Raw genomic sequence first — 14295 nt, forward strand, 5'->3', positions numbered from 1 at the left:
AAGCTCCTATTAGTACAGCTAGCCAGGCATCAAATTCTCTGCTGGAAAGTATGATGAGTGCATCTATTAGAATGATGTGCTGACTATAGATCTCTTCTGCTGTTCTTCTATGAACAGCGTCTAATTGCTAAATGAACTTGCAGACCCATCTCATTAATGCGTATCGGGTACCGTCCCCATGAGAGCGCCTAGACTGCAATAATATCCACACTTTGACAGGCTTCTATCGTAACAATGTAAGATATTTTACTATAATCAGTATTAGATCCACAGGCTTGATTGGCACTCGCTTACCGAGCCTATCGCCCGATAATCGTGCGGCCAGGGGAGTGCACTGTTCAGACCTCAGTGTGATCGTCTGTCCATACAGCTGAGACTGCACTTTTGGCCATGATTCAGTGTTTCCTACCAGCCTGTCTTATTCCAGCACTTGCTGTGTGGTGATTGACAGGTTCCACCACACCCATCTGGTTTCTTCTGTTAGCCATAGCTGGGCTGCAGATGGTTTAGACTGAGTAGTGATGGGCAGCTGCCTTCTCCACTTATCTCCCTTCCCTGCCAGTCTGTGTTCAGTGTGGTCTGGATGTCAGTGGGCCGGTCCTGGACCGGAACTCTGGCCTCTCATAAGAAGTTCACTTGTGCTCTTGGACGTTGCTTGCAATAATCTTGTAGCTAGAGCTGGTGTTTTGTATTGGATTGGGTTGTTTAGTATTCTGACCTCTTTCTCCGTTTTTAACTGTTGTTATTGTTCTGTTCTGCTATCTCCAATTTGGCTTGTATCTACCTTACAAGTCTTCATTGTGTTTGTCTGTCTCATTCTGTGTTTCACTTACTTTATATAGGGACCATCGCCCAGTTGTCGCCTTCCACCTAGAGTTGGGCTGGCAAGTAAGCAGGGACAGTCTTGGGGGGCCTAGCCCTAGGGCTTACATTGTATGTCTGTCCCTGTATTCCATTGAGGTTCCGGGTTCCCTTCCATCTATACTCACTCCTGGTCGCACCCAGCACTTAGGACTGCTTGGCAGAAGTGCCCTGGTGTGTTGTCACCATAGACTGTGCATGGAAAGCTGCAGCCAATCACTTGCCTCAGTTAGGGCCCTATTCCACGCGACGATTATCGTTCGGATAATTGTTAAAGATAAACGATCTCAAACTGTCGCTATTGCGAACACCCTGAAATCGTTCACCCAATTACACGGAACGATGATCGTTACTTATGATTGTTCTTGCGGTAGCCTTGACGTCGCTATTGCGAATGACCGAACGTAATCTTATTCCATGCCAATGAGCAACGATAAAAATAGGTCCAGGTCTCATTAAGCGATCAACGATTTTTCGTTCACCGCTTAATCGTTAACGGCTATTCAACCGAACCATTATCGCTTCAATCCGAACGATTTAATGATTATCCGAACGATAATCGTCCCGTAGAATAGGGCCCTAAGGGCCGTATTACACAGACTGATCAGTAATGTAAACAAACGTCAGTCTGCTCGATCGGCACTTGTACACGGCTCGATAATCGTGCAGCCCTTTCTTTAAAATTGTAAAATAGTATATAGATACCTCTCCATGCTCCCTGCTGCCCGCTCCCCGTTATCTGCCTGGCTTCTGCAGCCGCTGGTGGATCTTCAGAGCGGTCTCTGAAGTGACAGGCTGTGGCTGTCCTGGCCAGTCATTGGCTGAGCAGCCTGTCAATTCAGAGACCGCTCTGAAGATCCACCGACGGCTACAGAAGCCAGGATGATAGCGGGGAGCGGGCAGCAGGGAGCGTGGAGAGGTATCTATATACTTTGTTCACACTGCACGGCCATATTAAAAGAAAAAATTCTATTTTCCATAAATACAAAACTAACACATCAGTCGCAAAGTTTACCAATATACATAGCAGTATTTTTTATTTATTTCCGCATTACTGCATCCTGTGGTGTATGTCATGTTCTATATAACTATTCCATCTCTATTATGTAATGCAGTGTGTTTCAGTCAGCCCAGAACTCAATAATTATAGAACCTTCACTTCTTTCTGTAAGTAGCAACACAACCAGGGACAAAATAATTACACTGTAGGGAACATTACCATACAGTCTGAAGGTATAATAGTGCATGCAGGCGCCTCAATCGTATTATCATACAAAAGGGATCAATACTCAGTTACTTGCAGGATTTAATTGTTATTGAACCAACTGCTATTGACCTCTTTCTTATGAATGTGATTGTATATTGAATATATACAGTATATATATATATATATATATATATATATGCACTGTGTGGTCACTAACAATCAGATGAAAAAGCTTTATAATATCGAGTGTCAAACCGTTTTTTTGGTAGCAGCTTCTTCACTCCTCAAAGAGAACAATAGGAATAAACATAATTGTGTACACAGAGATTGGGACAGATAGCCCTTGGCCATTAGGGGTCATCAACTAATAAAAATGTCTATAGTCACTATTATATTCTTGCGTGCTTTATACATAAAGTTATATACTAATGTAAATTTACCCTATAAGGCTCTATGTTCACACATTCAAAATGAGGCCCATTATCTGTCCTTAAAGAGGAACTCCAGCAATTCCCCCCCCCAAAAAAAAAAAATCAACTGGTGTAGAAAGTTATATAAGGGTGCATTCACACCTACAGGATCTGCAGCAGATTTGATGCTGTGTTCAGTTATTTAAATGAAATCTGCTGCAGAAAATCAGCTGCAGATCCTGTAGGTGAGAACGCACCATCAATGTGTAATTTACTTCTATCTAAAAATCTCAAGTTTTCCAGTACTTATGAGCTGCTGTATGTCCTGCAGGAAGTGATGTATTCTCTCCAGTCTGACATAGTGCTCTCTGCTGCCACCTCTGTCCATGTCAGGAACTGTCCAGAGCAGGAGAGGTTTTCTATGAGGATTTCCTACTGCTCTGGACAGTTCCTGTTATGGACAGAGGTGGCAGCAGAGAGCACTGTGTCAGACTGGAAAGAATACACCACATCCTGCAGGACATACAGTAGCTGATAAGTACTGGAAGACTTGTGATTTTTAAATACAAATCTATACTTCCTGACATTAGTTAAAAGGAAAAAAAAAATTGCTGGAGCTCAATAAAAAGGGACCTTGCTTCAACAGCGTGTGATCTCCACTCGGGCACTTCTCTGAGAGCGAAGAGCGCAACAAGCTCTCAACTATAGGGTGCTCGATTAGTTGTGCCATGTACAGGCATCACAAGCGAGCGCCATGTCATGCACGTCCCACTGCAGTTAGTATCCCCAGTCCATGCTCTAAGACTCCTAGATGGAGTGGAACACTAACTTGAAGGAACTACTTTGCATACCCTTTCTTTCCAGAATTCTCAGTGGAGCAGGAATGGCCTTTAAGTCTCCACATGTCTTTACTGACGATCAATGGGGTAGCTAGGATTCATGGGGCACCATAGCAAAACCTGTATGGGCCCCCCCTCCCCTACACACAAAGTACTACATATATATATATGGGCTTGGTGAGGCAGAAGCAGCTACAAAAGTGACTGGCAGAGCAGAGAGACAATGGCTGCTTGATCTGTCAGTCCACTGTATTTAACTATAAGGGCCCATTAAGAGCCCTTATGGTTGAATACATACTGTAGGTGGAGGAGCAGACTACCTTCTGCTTAACCCCTTATGTACTACACTTACATACTGCAACACAAAAAAAAAGAGTTAAAAAGGAAGACAATGAGATCTCTGCTTTACTGCTAGTGCACAGATAACCCCTGACCACTGCAGGAGTTCTGGAGAACAGAGGTCAGGGGTTATCAGAGGAGTGAAGCAAAGATTTCCTTGTCCTCTGCATATTAATCCTTTTTTATGTTGCAGCATGTAAGTGAACACTGGGTCACTTACACACTACAGTACGTAAGGAGTTAAGCAGAAGGAGACAGGAGACTCTTATATTCCCTGTGGAACCCCAGGCCCCCCTCCTGCATGGTCCCCATAGCAGCTGCCTACCCTGCCTCTATGGTAGCTACGCCACTGCTGCAGATTCTCCTTAGGGAGAACTAATGTCCATTTGACCCATGTTGATAGGCCTCTCACTATCCAGCCACCACCCTGCTCTGCACTGGAGAAAGGGCAAGGACCCTGAAACAGCTGTCTGCAGATGGGTAGTCTATCTAATTGGAGAGATTTTTGGCTTTCCTTAACCCACCTATGAACTCTTTGAGGCCGAGGTTTCTAGCATACAGGCCTCTCAAATCTGCTTAAAAAATAAATTGGTCGCTTAAAACCAATGCTGGAAATTTCAATGAAAATGTAAAAATTTGCTGCTAAACTCTTAAATCCTCTAACATCCTAAGAAAAGTAAATAAAAGCTCAGCAAATAATACCTACCGCTCAGAATCACTTACATATGTTAAAGCCTTACAAAGTTATTAGCACATAAAGTAAGACACATACCCGGCCAAGTCATTGCCTGCTCAGCCAATCAGTGACTGGGACGGGACTCCGCCCGTATAGAAGCCGGGAGTCCCTGTTCCTGTACACAAAGGTATTGCATACATTTTGTTGCATGCCACCTGTAGGAGAAGAGCTGCAAGCCGCAGAGACTACAGGAGAATGAAGAGGCCGGCCAACGAACGGAGGACAGGTGAGTGGAATTTTTTTTAACTTGGACTTGGCACAGACAAGGGGCATTACTTTGGGGACCAAGGCGTTAATAACAATGCAAAGGGTCCCGGGGTGGGGTCATTTAATATACTAGGTGCATCCAAGGGGGAGAGGGGGCGTTATACTAGGGGCATCCTGGAGGGGGCCGGGGTTAACTACAATACTAGGGGCATCATGGAGGGGGCAGGGGTTAACTACAATACTAAGGGCATCCGGGAAGGGGGGTTAACTACAATACTAGGGGCATCATGGATAGGGGTTAACTACAATACTAGGGGCATCATGGAGGGGGCAGGGGTTAACTACAATACTAAGGGCATCCGGGAAGGGGGGTTAACTACAATACTAGGGGCATCATGGATAGGGGTTAACTACAATACTAAGGGCATCCGGGAAGGGGGGTTAACTACAATACTAGGGGGATCCTGGAGGGGCCAGGGGTTAACTACAATACTAGGGGGATCCTGGAGGGGCCAGGGGTTAACTACAATACTAAGGGCATCCGGGAAGGGGGGTTAACTACAATACTAGGGGCATCATGGATAGGGGTTAACTACAATACTAAGGGCATCCGGGAAGGGGGGTTAACTACAATACTAGGGGGATCCTGGAGGGGCCAGGGGTTAACTACAATACTAGGGGGATCCTGGAGGGGCCAGGGGTTAACTACAATACTAAGGGCATCCGGGAAGGGGGGTTAACTACAATACTAGGGGGATCCTGGAGGGGCAGGGGTTAACTAGAATACTAAGGGGCTCCTTGAGGGGGTAGGAGTGAATTATAATACTAGGGGCATCCTGGAGGGGCAGGGGTTACCTATATTACTAGGAGCTGATTGTTGTCTCTTATTACACGAGACGATTATCAGCCATAATGGCCGATATCGTCCGAATACAGGAAATAATCGTTTTGTGTAATAGGGCCTTAAGTCTCAGGGACTGTCTCCTGCAAATGGACGGAAGTCAAAGCAAATCGGGGAGTCAAGAGCACAGCCGCACACTTATCCTGGCTTCCTCTATTTGGTTGGAGTTTAAACGCTCAGCCCCTGGCCAATCCAACAGATCACAGAGACTTTAAAGCGACTCTGTACCCACAATCTGACCCCCCCCCCCAAACCACTTGTACCTTCGGATAGCTGCTTTTAATCCAAGATCTGCCCTGGGGGTCCGTTCGGCAGGTGATGCAGTTATTGTCCTAAAACAATACTTTTAAACTTGCAGCCCTGTGCCCAACAGGAGTATCTGTGCCCTAACTTTGCACAACCTCTCCGTCCCTCCTCCCCACCCTCTTCATCATTAGGAATACCACTGAAACATTTTCTCCATGCTGGACATTGCACAGGTCCTTAATGATCCAGCCTATGTGCCGTGCTGACACAGGTGGGGAATAGGAGGCAATCTGCCTGGAGCATTCCTAATGATGAAGAGGGTGGGGAGGAGGGACAGAGGGGTGGTGCAAAGTTAGGGCACAGATACTCCTGTTGGGCACGGGGCTTCAAGTTTAAAAGTATTTCTTTAGGACAATAACGGCATCACCTGCCGAACGGACCCCAGGACAGATCTTGGATTAAAAGCAGCTATCCGAAGGTACAAGGGAAGGGGGGGGGGGGGGGTCAGATTGTGGGTACAGAGTCACTTTAAAGGAGAAGTCCGGCCACAACTAGAAATCCACTGCAGGCAGAGGGGTGCGGGAACATAATAAAGAAGGTATACTTACCCGTCCCTGCAGTGCTCTATCACCACCTCTTAGACAACCTATGAACTTTATTTCCTCCCAGCTTTCTGGTATGTCACAACCCGGGAACAATACACACTCAGCAAATCAGTGACAGCAGCTGTGTCCGGCCCTGTCACTGAATAGCCGAGCGGGCATTTCTGTGCCTCGGCCGTGGCATTGCAGAAATGGGAGCCAGAGGAGGCTGGTTGGGCCCTGGAAGTAGCGGTGCAGCTCTATGGGAGCCATAGAGATGGGTAAGTATACATTTTTATTATCTCCCTGCAGTCTGCAGTGGATCTTTAGCTGTGGCCCGGAGTTCTACTTTAAATGGGCACTGTGCCAGAAAACAAAACTCTTGATGTTTCATAGAGACAAATCACAAGTCTTTATCGGTCGGGGTCTGTACATTGCTCCAACAACTATCTTTGCACTATTTCTTACTACGGCTGCTGGAATGTCCCTCTCTGAACCATCTTGGCATCCATCAGTTCCAGGTCCATGTTATAAAAGATTGCATCAATGAGAAGCAACAAGCACTTCTTATTTCCATACTACTTCTCCCTGCTTTTGGGATGTCTCTTTCTGAGCTGTCTCAGTATCTTCATGCTACAGGTCACTGCATTGCCTCTGCTGCCATAGGGAGCGTTCCCACTGAGCAAAAGAGGCTGAATTTAAGAGGAGTCTGCGCAGTGGATTCCGCTTGAGATTCTGCCTGTCCTATTGCTTCACTGGTATTTCTTGTGCGCCTCTGCTCTCCGCTGAAAGAATCAACGTGTTCAGAGCAGAGGCGCACAAGAAATACCAGTAAAGCAATAGGACAGGCAGAATCTTAAGCGGAATCCACTGCGTAGGCTCCGCTTAAATTTAGCCTCTTTTGCTCAGTGGGAACGGGCCCATAATGCCACCATCGCTGCTTATATCAGTGCACGGGAGCCTCACACACAGCCGCAGTGCCGAGCAGGTAATGTATGCTCCGGGCCGGGCTGTAGGGGGTTAAAAGGGCCAGGTTACATATCCACAGTGGAATGAAAATTCCGCTGTGGGTATGTGACCCCATAGAACTTCACACTACCAGGATCCGCAATGGATTTTGCTGCAAACCCGCAACGTGAAATCTGCTGCGGATCCTGTACATGTGAAGCTACCCTTAAAGTAAAAGTCTGGCCTCCAACAAGGTGGACAAATCAGGATGGATCTGCTCCAGGACCCCCATCGGGCACAGGAATCTCCATCGCTCCTGAAGTCACAACCCGGCTGATGGACTGGCCGCTCAGCCACTGATTGGACGCCACTGTAGTCACTGATTGGCTGAGCAGCCGTTCCATCAGCCGGGACAGACATTTACCTGTCGTGACATCATAAGAATTTTGGGGAAATGCCTTCCAGCGGGGGTCGCAGGGTCAGACGGCACATCGCGGGCATGGGGAGAGGTAAGAAATGCTTCATTGTTATATTCTCCTCTGACCTTGCCGCCTGCCAAAGGTTTTCTCAGGCCGGACTTCTCCTTTAACTGTTATCCAAGATTAGAAAAGCACGGCCCTTTCTTCCATTAAAAAAACAGCTCCAAACTCTTGTCCTCAGGTTGTGTGTGGTATGACAACAACTTTGCTCTATTCACTTTCATGGAGCCTACAATACCACACCCAAACTGAGGAGAAGAGTGGCGCTGTTTCTGAAGTAAACAGCTATGCTTTTTAAATCCTGGCATAAGGCTATGTTCACACACCATCAAAAGGACATCACTCTGACAGTGTGTCAGCATCGCCTGGAGGGGTATTTCTATCTCAACTAACATTTAGATTTATAGGGAACATCAAGTTAAAGGGGAACTCCACATAAGGAAAATTTGTTTTCTATTAAAAGTACATTAAAAGTTCTATAGATGTGTCTATACAATGTATTACCATATCTGTGCGGTTCTGCCACACTGGTAGCTGATAGAAATACAGGAAGTGAAAAAAATGGCCCCTGTGCAAATCCACATTGTCTCCTGCTCCCACTGCTCTCCCCCCTTAGAAGACAAATCTTCCATGCCTCTGTCTCACATTGTGTGTGTTTGCTGGGCACAGGCTGATGATGCAGACAGGGGGCAGGGTGTGACGTCACAGGAGGCGGGGCTGGATCCCCCAATCCCCTGAGTGATTCAACATCTCTGACCAGCCAGAATCAGGTGCAGCACTAATTTTACTGATTGTGATGGATGGAGGACTGTGATGATCAGCTGAGTGAAAGCATTGCATTCTGGGAACTGCTCAACCAGGAAGGACAGAAACACAATACAGAACAACCCCCCCCCCCCCCAAACAAATGGATTTTTGGTAGTTTCAAAACTGGGATAGACAGGTAAGTAATGCGTTATGCTTCTGCAGAAGTTTCATTTTTTTTAACCTCTACCCGGAGTTCCCCTTTAAATAGTTTTGCCAATACTTTATTTAGCAAATTGGCCACCTTCTCCTGATATGCTGCTCTTTCTTGCCCATTGTTGACAACTTGTTGTCTAGGTTACCAACCATCACACTGCTCTAAAAGCAGCAGTCTGACTTTACATTATACTGTATATACAGTACACATACACTTCATCCTCATACATCTACATTATATATGCTTTTAGAGCAAAGTGGTGTTCTGTAACCTAGACTACGAGATGTCAACAGTGAGAAAGAAAGAGCAGCATATCAGGAGCTAAACTAATGTATTCTTAAAAATATTTAACTTGACAAGTCCTTCACTAGTTGATGTGGAATACCCCTTTAAGACCAGTTCTACCTAGTAGTATATTTTGCAATTTGTAAGACAAAACCAGAGAAAAAGGAAAAAATATATTATGTCAGGAAAGAGAATAATGGCAAGATTTACACCATTCTGGGCTGTAGACCCACTTCTAGTTTTGGTATACAAATACCGATATAAAATACTGTCTGTGTGAAAGTGGCTTTAAAGGAGTACTCTGGCGATTTTATTCTTTCTTTCAAATCAACTGGTGCCAGAAAGTTATAGAGATTTGTAATTTACTTCTATTTAAAAAATATACAGTCTTCCAGTACTTATCAGCTTCTGTATGTCCTGCAGGAAGTGGTGTATTCTCTCCAGTCTGACACAGTGCTCTCTGCTGCCACCTCTGTCCATGTCAGGAACTGTCCAGAGCAGCAGCAAATCCCTATAGAAAACCTATCCTGCTCTTTTCTATGGGGATTTGCTGCTGCTCTGAACAGTTCCTGACATGGACAGAGGTGGCAGCAGAGAGCACTGTGTCAGACTGGAGAGAATACACCACTTCCTGTGGGACATACAGCAGCTGATAAGTACTGGAAGATTTGAGATTTTTAAATAGAAGTAAATTACAAATCTCTATAACTTTCTGACACCAGTTGACTTGAAATAAAAAAGTGTAAACCCCCGTACTTCTGTACCATCACTGTGTAGCTGTGCTGTACCATCACTGTATAGCTGTGCTGTACCATCACTGTGTAGCTGTGCTGTACCATGCCATCACTGTGTAGCTGTGCTGTACCATGCCATCACTGTGTAGCTGTGCTGTACCATCACTGTGTAGCTGTGCTGTACCATCACTGTGTAGCTTTGCTGTACCATGCCATCACTATGTAGCTGTGCTGTACCATGCCATCACTGTGTAGCTGTGCTGTACCATTACTGTGTAGCTGTGCTGTACCATGCCATCACTGTGTAGTTGTGCTGTACCATGCCATCACTGTGTAGCTGTGCTGTACCATTATTATGTAGCTGTGCTGTACCATTACTATGTAGCTGTGCTGTACCATGCCATCACTATGTAGCTGTGCTGTACCATTACTATGTAGCTGTGCTGTACCATTACTATGTAGCTGTGCTGTACCATGCCATTACTTTGTAGCTATGCTGTACCATTACTATGTAGCTGTGCTGTACCATTACTATGTAGCTGTGCTGTACCATTACTGTGTAGTTGTGCTGTACCATCACTGTGTAGCTGTGCTGTACCATTACTTTGTAGCTGTGCTGTACCATTACTATGTAGCTGTGCTGTACCATTACTATGTAGCTGTGCTGTACCATTACTATGTAGCTGTGCTGTACCATCACTGTGTAGCTGTGCTGTACCATCACTGTGTAGCGGTGCTGTACCATCACTGTGTAGCTGTGCTGTACCATGCCATCACTGTGTGTACTTCCCAAGGAAGGGACTGGTTGAGTCCAGAAACATATGTGTCGAAACTAAGCATGGAATAAAGACATTCAGAAGCAGAACGTCCCCCCTGCAACCAATGACACATTGTAGCTGGTAAGGTATTGTGTTACAAAGTGAATATGCTTCATCATCTCTGTGTATGTATAGATACAATACGGAACATGTGAGAGGATGGTCCTTTGTGCTGTGCCTACCTTATAGCTGCTGAAGATCATCATCCCAAAGGCTGCAGGATGCAGATGGTGTCCATTGTTGTGTCCAGTCCAGGATTACAATGAGTGCAGCTTGCCTGTCAGCCAGGAGATGCCAGTCATGGTGGTGCAGCACCGCCGGCTCTTGTAGTCCTGCAGTTTCCTATGCTCCTTGTGCAGTTGACACCGTGGTGTGTAGTGCACAGGGGGGGGTGGATGAAGTGTAGTAATGCACTGGGGGATGGTGTGTAATGCACTGGGTGATGTTGTGTAATGCACTGGGTGATGTTGTGTAATGCACTGGGTGATGGTGTGCACTGGGTGATGGTGTGTAGTAATGCACTGGCTGATGTTGTGTAATGCACTGGGTGATGTTGTGTAGTAATGCACTGGCTGATGTTGTGTAATGCACTGGGTGATGTTGTGTAATGCACTGGGTGATGTTGTGTAATGCACTGGGTGATGTTGTGTAATGCACTGGGTGATGGTGTGCACTGGGTGATGGTGTGTAGTAATGCACTGGCTGATGTTGTGTAATGCACTGGGTGATGTTGTGTAGTAATGCACTGGCTGATGTTGTGTAATGCACTGGGTGATGTTGTGTAATGCACTGGGTGATGGTGTGTAATGCACTGGGTGATGGTGTGTAATACACTGGGTGATGGTGTGTAGTAATGCACTGGCTGATGTTGTGTAATGCACTGGGTGATGTTGTGTAGTAATGCACTGGCTGATGTTGTGTAATGCACTGGGTGATGGTGTGCACTGGGTGATGGTGTGTAATGCACTGGGTGATGGTGTGTAGTGCACTGGGTGATGGTGTGTAGTAATACACTGGGTGCTGTTGTGTAATGCACTGGGTGATGGTGTGTAGTGATGCACTGGGTGATGGTGTGTAATGCACTGGGTGATGGTGTGCACTGGGTGATGGTGTGTAGTAATACACTGGGTGATGGTGTGCACTGGGTGATGGTGTGTAGTAATACACTGGGTGATGGTGTGCACTGGGTGATGGTGTGTAGTAATACACTGGGTGATGGTGTGCACTGGGTGATGGTGTGTAGTGATGCAGCAGTGTCAGGCGGAGGGGCGCATCCTCGCTGTACTATACTGGATCAGCCCCCAGCTCTACTACTCCTCATCCTCACATTCACTTCTCATCCCCTGTCCATCCAGCACAATGCATTCACAAGAAGCTGGCCGGCTCCTTCCATCACTCACACAGGGTGGACATGAACAGGTGCACAGTATAAGCTCACTCGCTCCCGATCATTTACCCCGATTCCATTTGGCCTAGATGTACAATATAACATATACAATAATCCACCTATGAATTACACTATAGTATCGGAGAGGATGAAAGTGTTAGAAGGGAGATAGGAGCTTGTGAACCCCCCTACATTCAGCCAGTGGTACAGCCCAGGCGAGCACTGCGCAGTGTGAACAGAAGGCAGCTTTATGTGGGTCGTCCCTGCCTGGTGGGGTTCTGGGTCAGTGCAGGATGATGGCAGGAACGTCCGTCCCCATCCTGGGCAGTGAGAAGGGGACGTTATCTCTTCTGGGGTACGAGTGACGCTCATTGCAGCCGTCACCTATGGAGTAAGACGTTATATGATCAGCACTATGAGGCCATGTTCCCACAACGTCTGGTTTTGAGAGTTTGTGTCCAAATAACGGCCGTTAATTCATAGTGACAGCAGCCGTTATTATGAAATTATAAACGCCAGCACAACGGCCATTATTTGAACTCAAACTGCCAAAAACAGACGTTGTGGGAACATAGCCCAAGGCTGGATTCACACACAGTAAAATAAAAGCTAAATACAGAATTTGGAGTAAAAATAAAACAATATGAGAACAGATGAAAAAAATAACAGCAGGTTTTTTTTTTTTGCACTAGCAGGTGGTATATAACGAGCACGTTAATTATTTCCACAGTCCTAATCAATGACGGCCGTTATTATACTGTGTGCGCACTGACGGCCAGTCACCCATTGAATTCAATAGATAATATTGTTACGCTGAAAAGCCAGACGTATTTTAACTTACTTTAAGTTTCCCCGGATCGTTATGATTGTTTTTGTCTTTTTTTTTTTCAGTACACGAGTATTTTTCTTCGGTTATTCAAAAAAGTTTGTTGTTCTTTTCTTCTGATACAAAGGACTTTAAATTTACGTCATTTTTATACTAATAATAAGGAAATAAAAAGGAAATTTGTGTTTTTACTTAATAGTCTTTCCTATTATTATTTTTGTATTCATGGGTCAGGGCTATGTTAACACACTGTAAAAAAAGATGTAATTAAATAATAATAATAATAATAATAATAATAATAATAATACAACAATGTAGATGTAAAATAATAATAATAATAATAATAATACAATGCAGATGTAAAATAATAATAATAATAATAATAATAATAATGTAATAAAATATAGATGTAAAATAATAATAAACAATGTAATAAAATATAGATGTAAAATATTATTAATAATAAAAAAATTAATAAAGTATAGATGTAAAATAATAATAATAATAATAATAATAAATAATGTAATAATAAAATAACAATGTAATTCTAGGTAAAGATACGGCCATATTTTCAATGTAATAATGCGCTCGATTATTGTCCAGAGCAGCAGCAAATCCCCATAGAAAACCTCTCCTGCTCTGGACAGTTCCTGACATGGACAGAGGTGGCAGCAGAGAGCACTGTGTCACACTGGAGAGAATACACCACTTCCTGCAGGACATACAGCAGCTGATAAGTACTGGAAGTACAGTTTTTTTTTTGCCCTGTAATAGTTAGATGAGCATTTTTGGGGGGGGGGGGTGTTGGCTTGGGTTTGGGACGGTGCTTTCTGGGCAAATCATTCTTTTTAAGTACTGAGGGAGATAACAGAAATACCATGCTCTTCCCTCGGTGCTGCAGCGTTGGCGGGCGCCCACCTTGGATGCACGGCCACCAGCGCTGGGGCGGGGAGGTAGGAGCATGTTACATGTTATTTCTTTTATTCCATTTGCCCGGACTTCTCCTTTGGGCTATGTTCACACACAATATTTTGCAAGCACAACCAGGAGTGGATTGAAAACACAGAAAGGCTGAAATTTAGTCGATGGCCGTCATTTAATGGCCGTTGTTTTAAAATAACAGCAATTATTTGCCATGAGATAACGGACATCGACTCAATTTCAGCCTTTCTGTGGTTTCAATCCACTCCTGGTTTTAGTTGCAAAATACTGTGTGGGAACATGGCCCAAATAAAGAGACCACGTTACCCATCTAGTTTGCTACTATGTTATTTCCTATTTGATTGTCTGCTGAACGTTTGTTCCACGCATCTACTACTCCTTCGGTAAAAACTCTATTTTCTGACAATATTATGCAGTATACTCCAGATGAAGCCATACTATTTGCAGCAGCTGGAGTGCCACATGTCGTCGCCTGTTGTATGTCTAGGCATGATATGGAAGAAGTGTGAACAGCTCCTAAAGAAGATACGTCCAGACGCGCGTGCAAGACGACGCAACCACGGCCGCTAGCGCCACCTGTCGGCCGTC

At 45.0% G+C, this 14295-nt stretch overlaps 1 protein-coding gene across 1 annotated transcript in view; it reads right to left on the minus strand.

Moving 5' to 3' along the window:
• MANEAL (mannosidase endo-alpha like) overlaps positions 1-14277 on the minus strand; it is a 33693-nt gene extending 19416 nt beyond the window's left edge. Inside the window, exon 1 of the mRNA XM_069972682.1 lies at positions 14146-14277. The gene's annotated coding sequence lies outside the window, so the exon portion shown is untranslated. The remainder of the gene's footprint in view (positions 1-14145) is intronic.
• Positions 14278-14295: the final 18 nt, after the last annotated feature.

Source organism: Dendropsophus ebraccatus, chromosome 5 (genome assembly GCF_027789765.1).
Source record: "Dendropsophus ebraccatus isolate aDenEbr1 chromosome 5, aDenEbr1.pat, whole genome shotgun sequence".
NCBI lineage: Eukaryota > Metazoa > Chordata > Amphibia > Anura > Hylidae > Dendropsophus > Dendropsophus ebraccatus.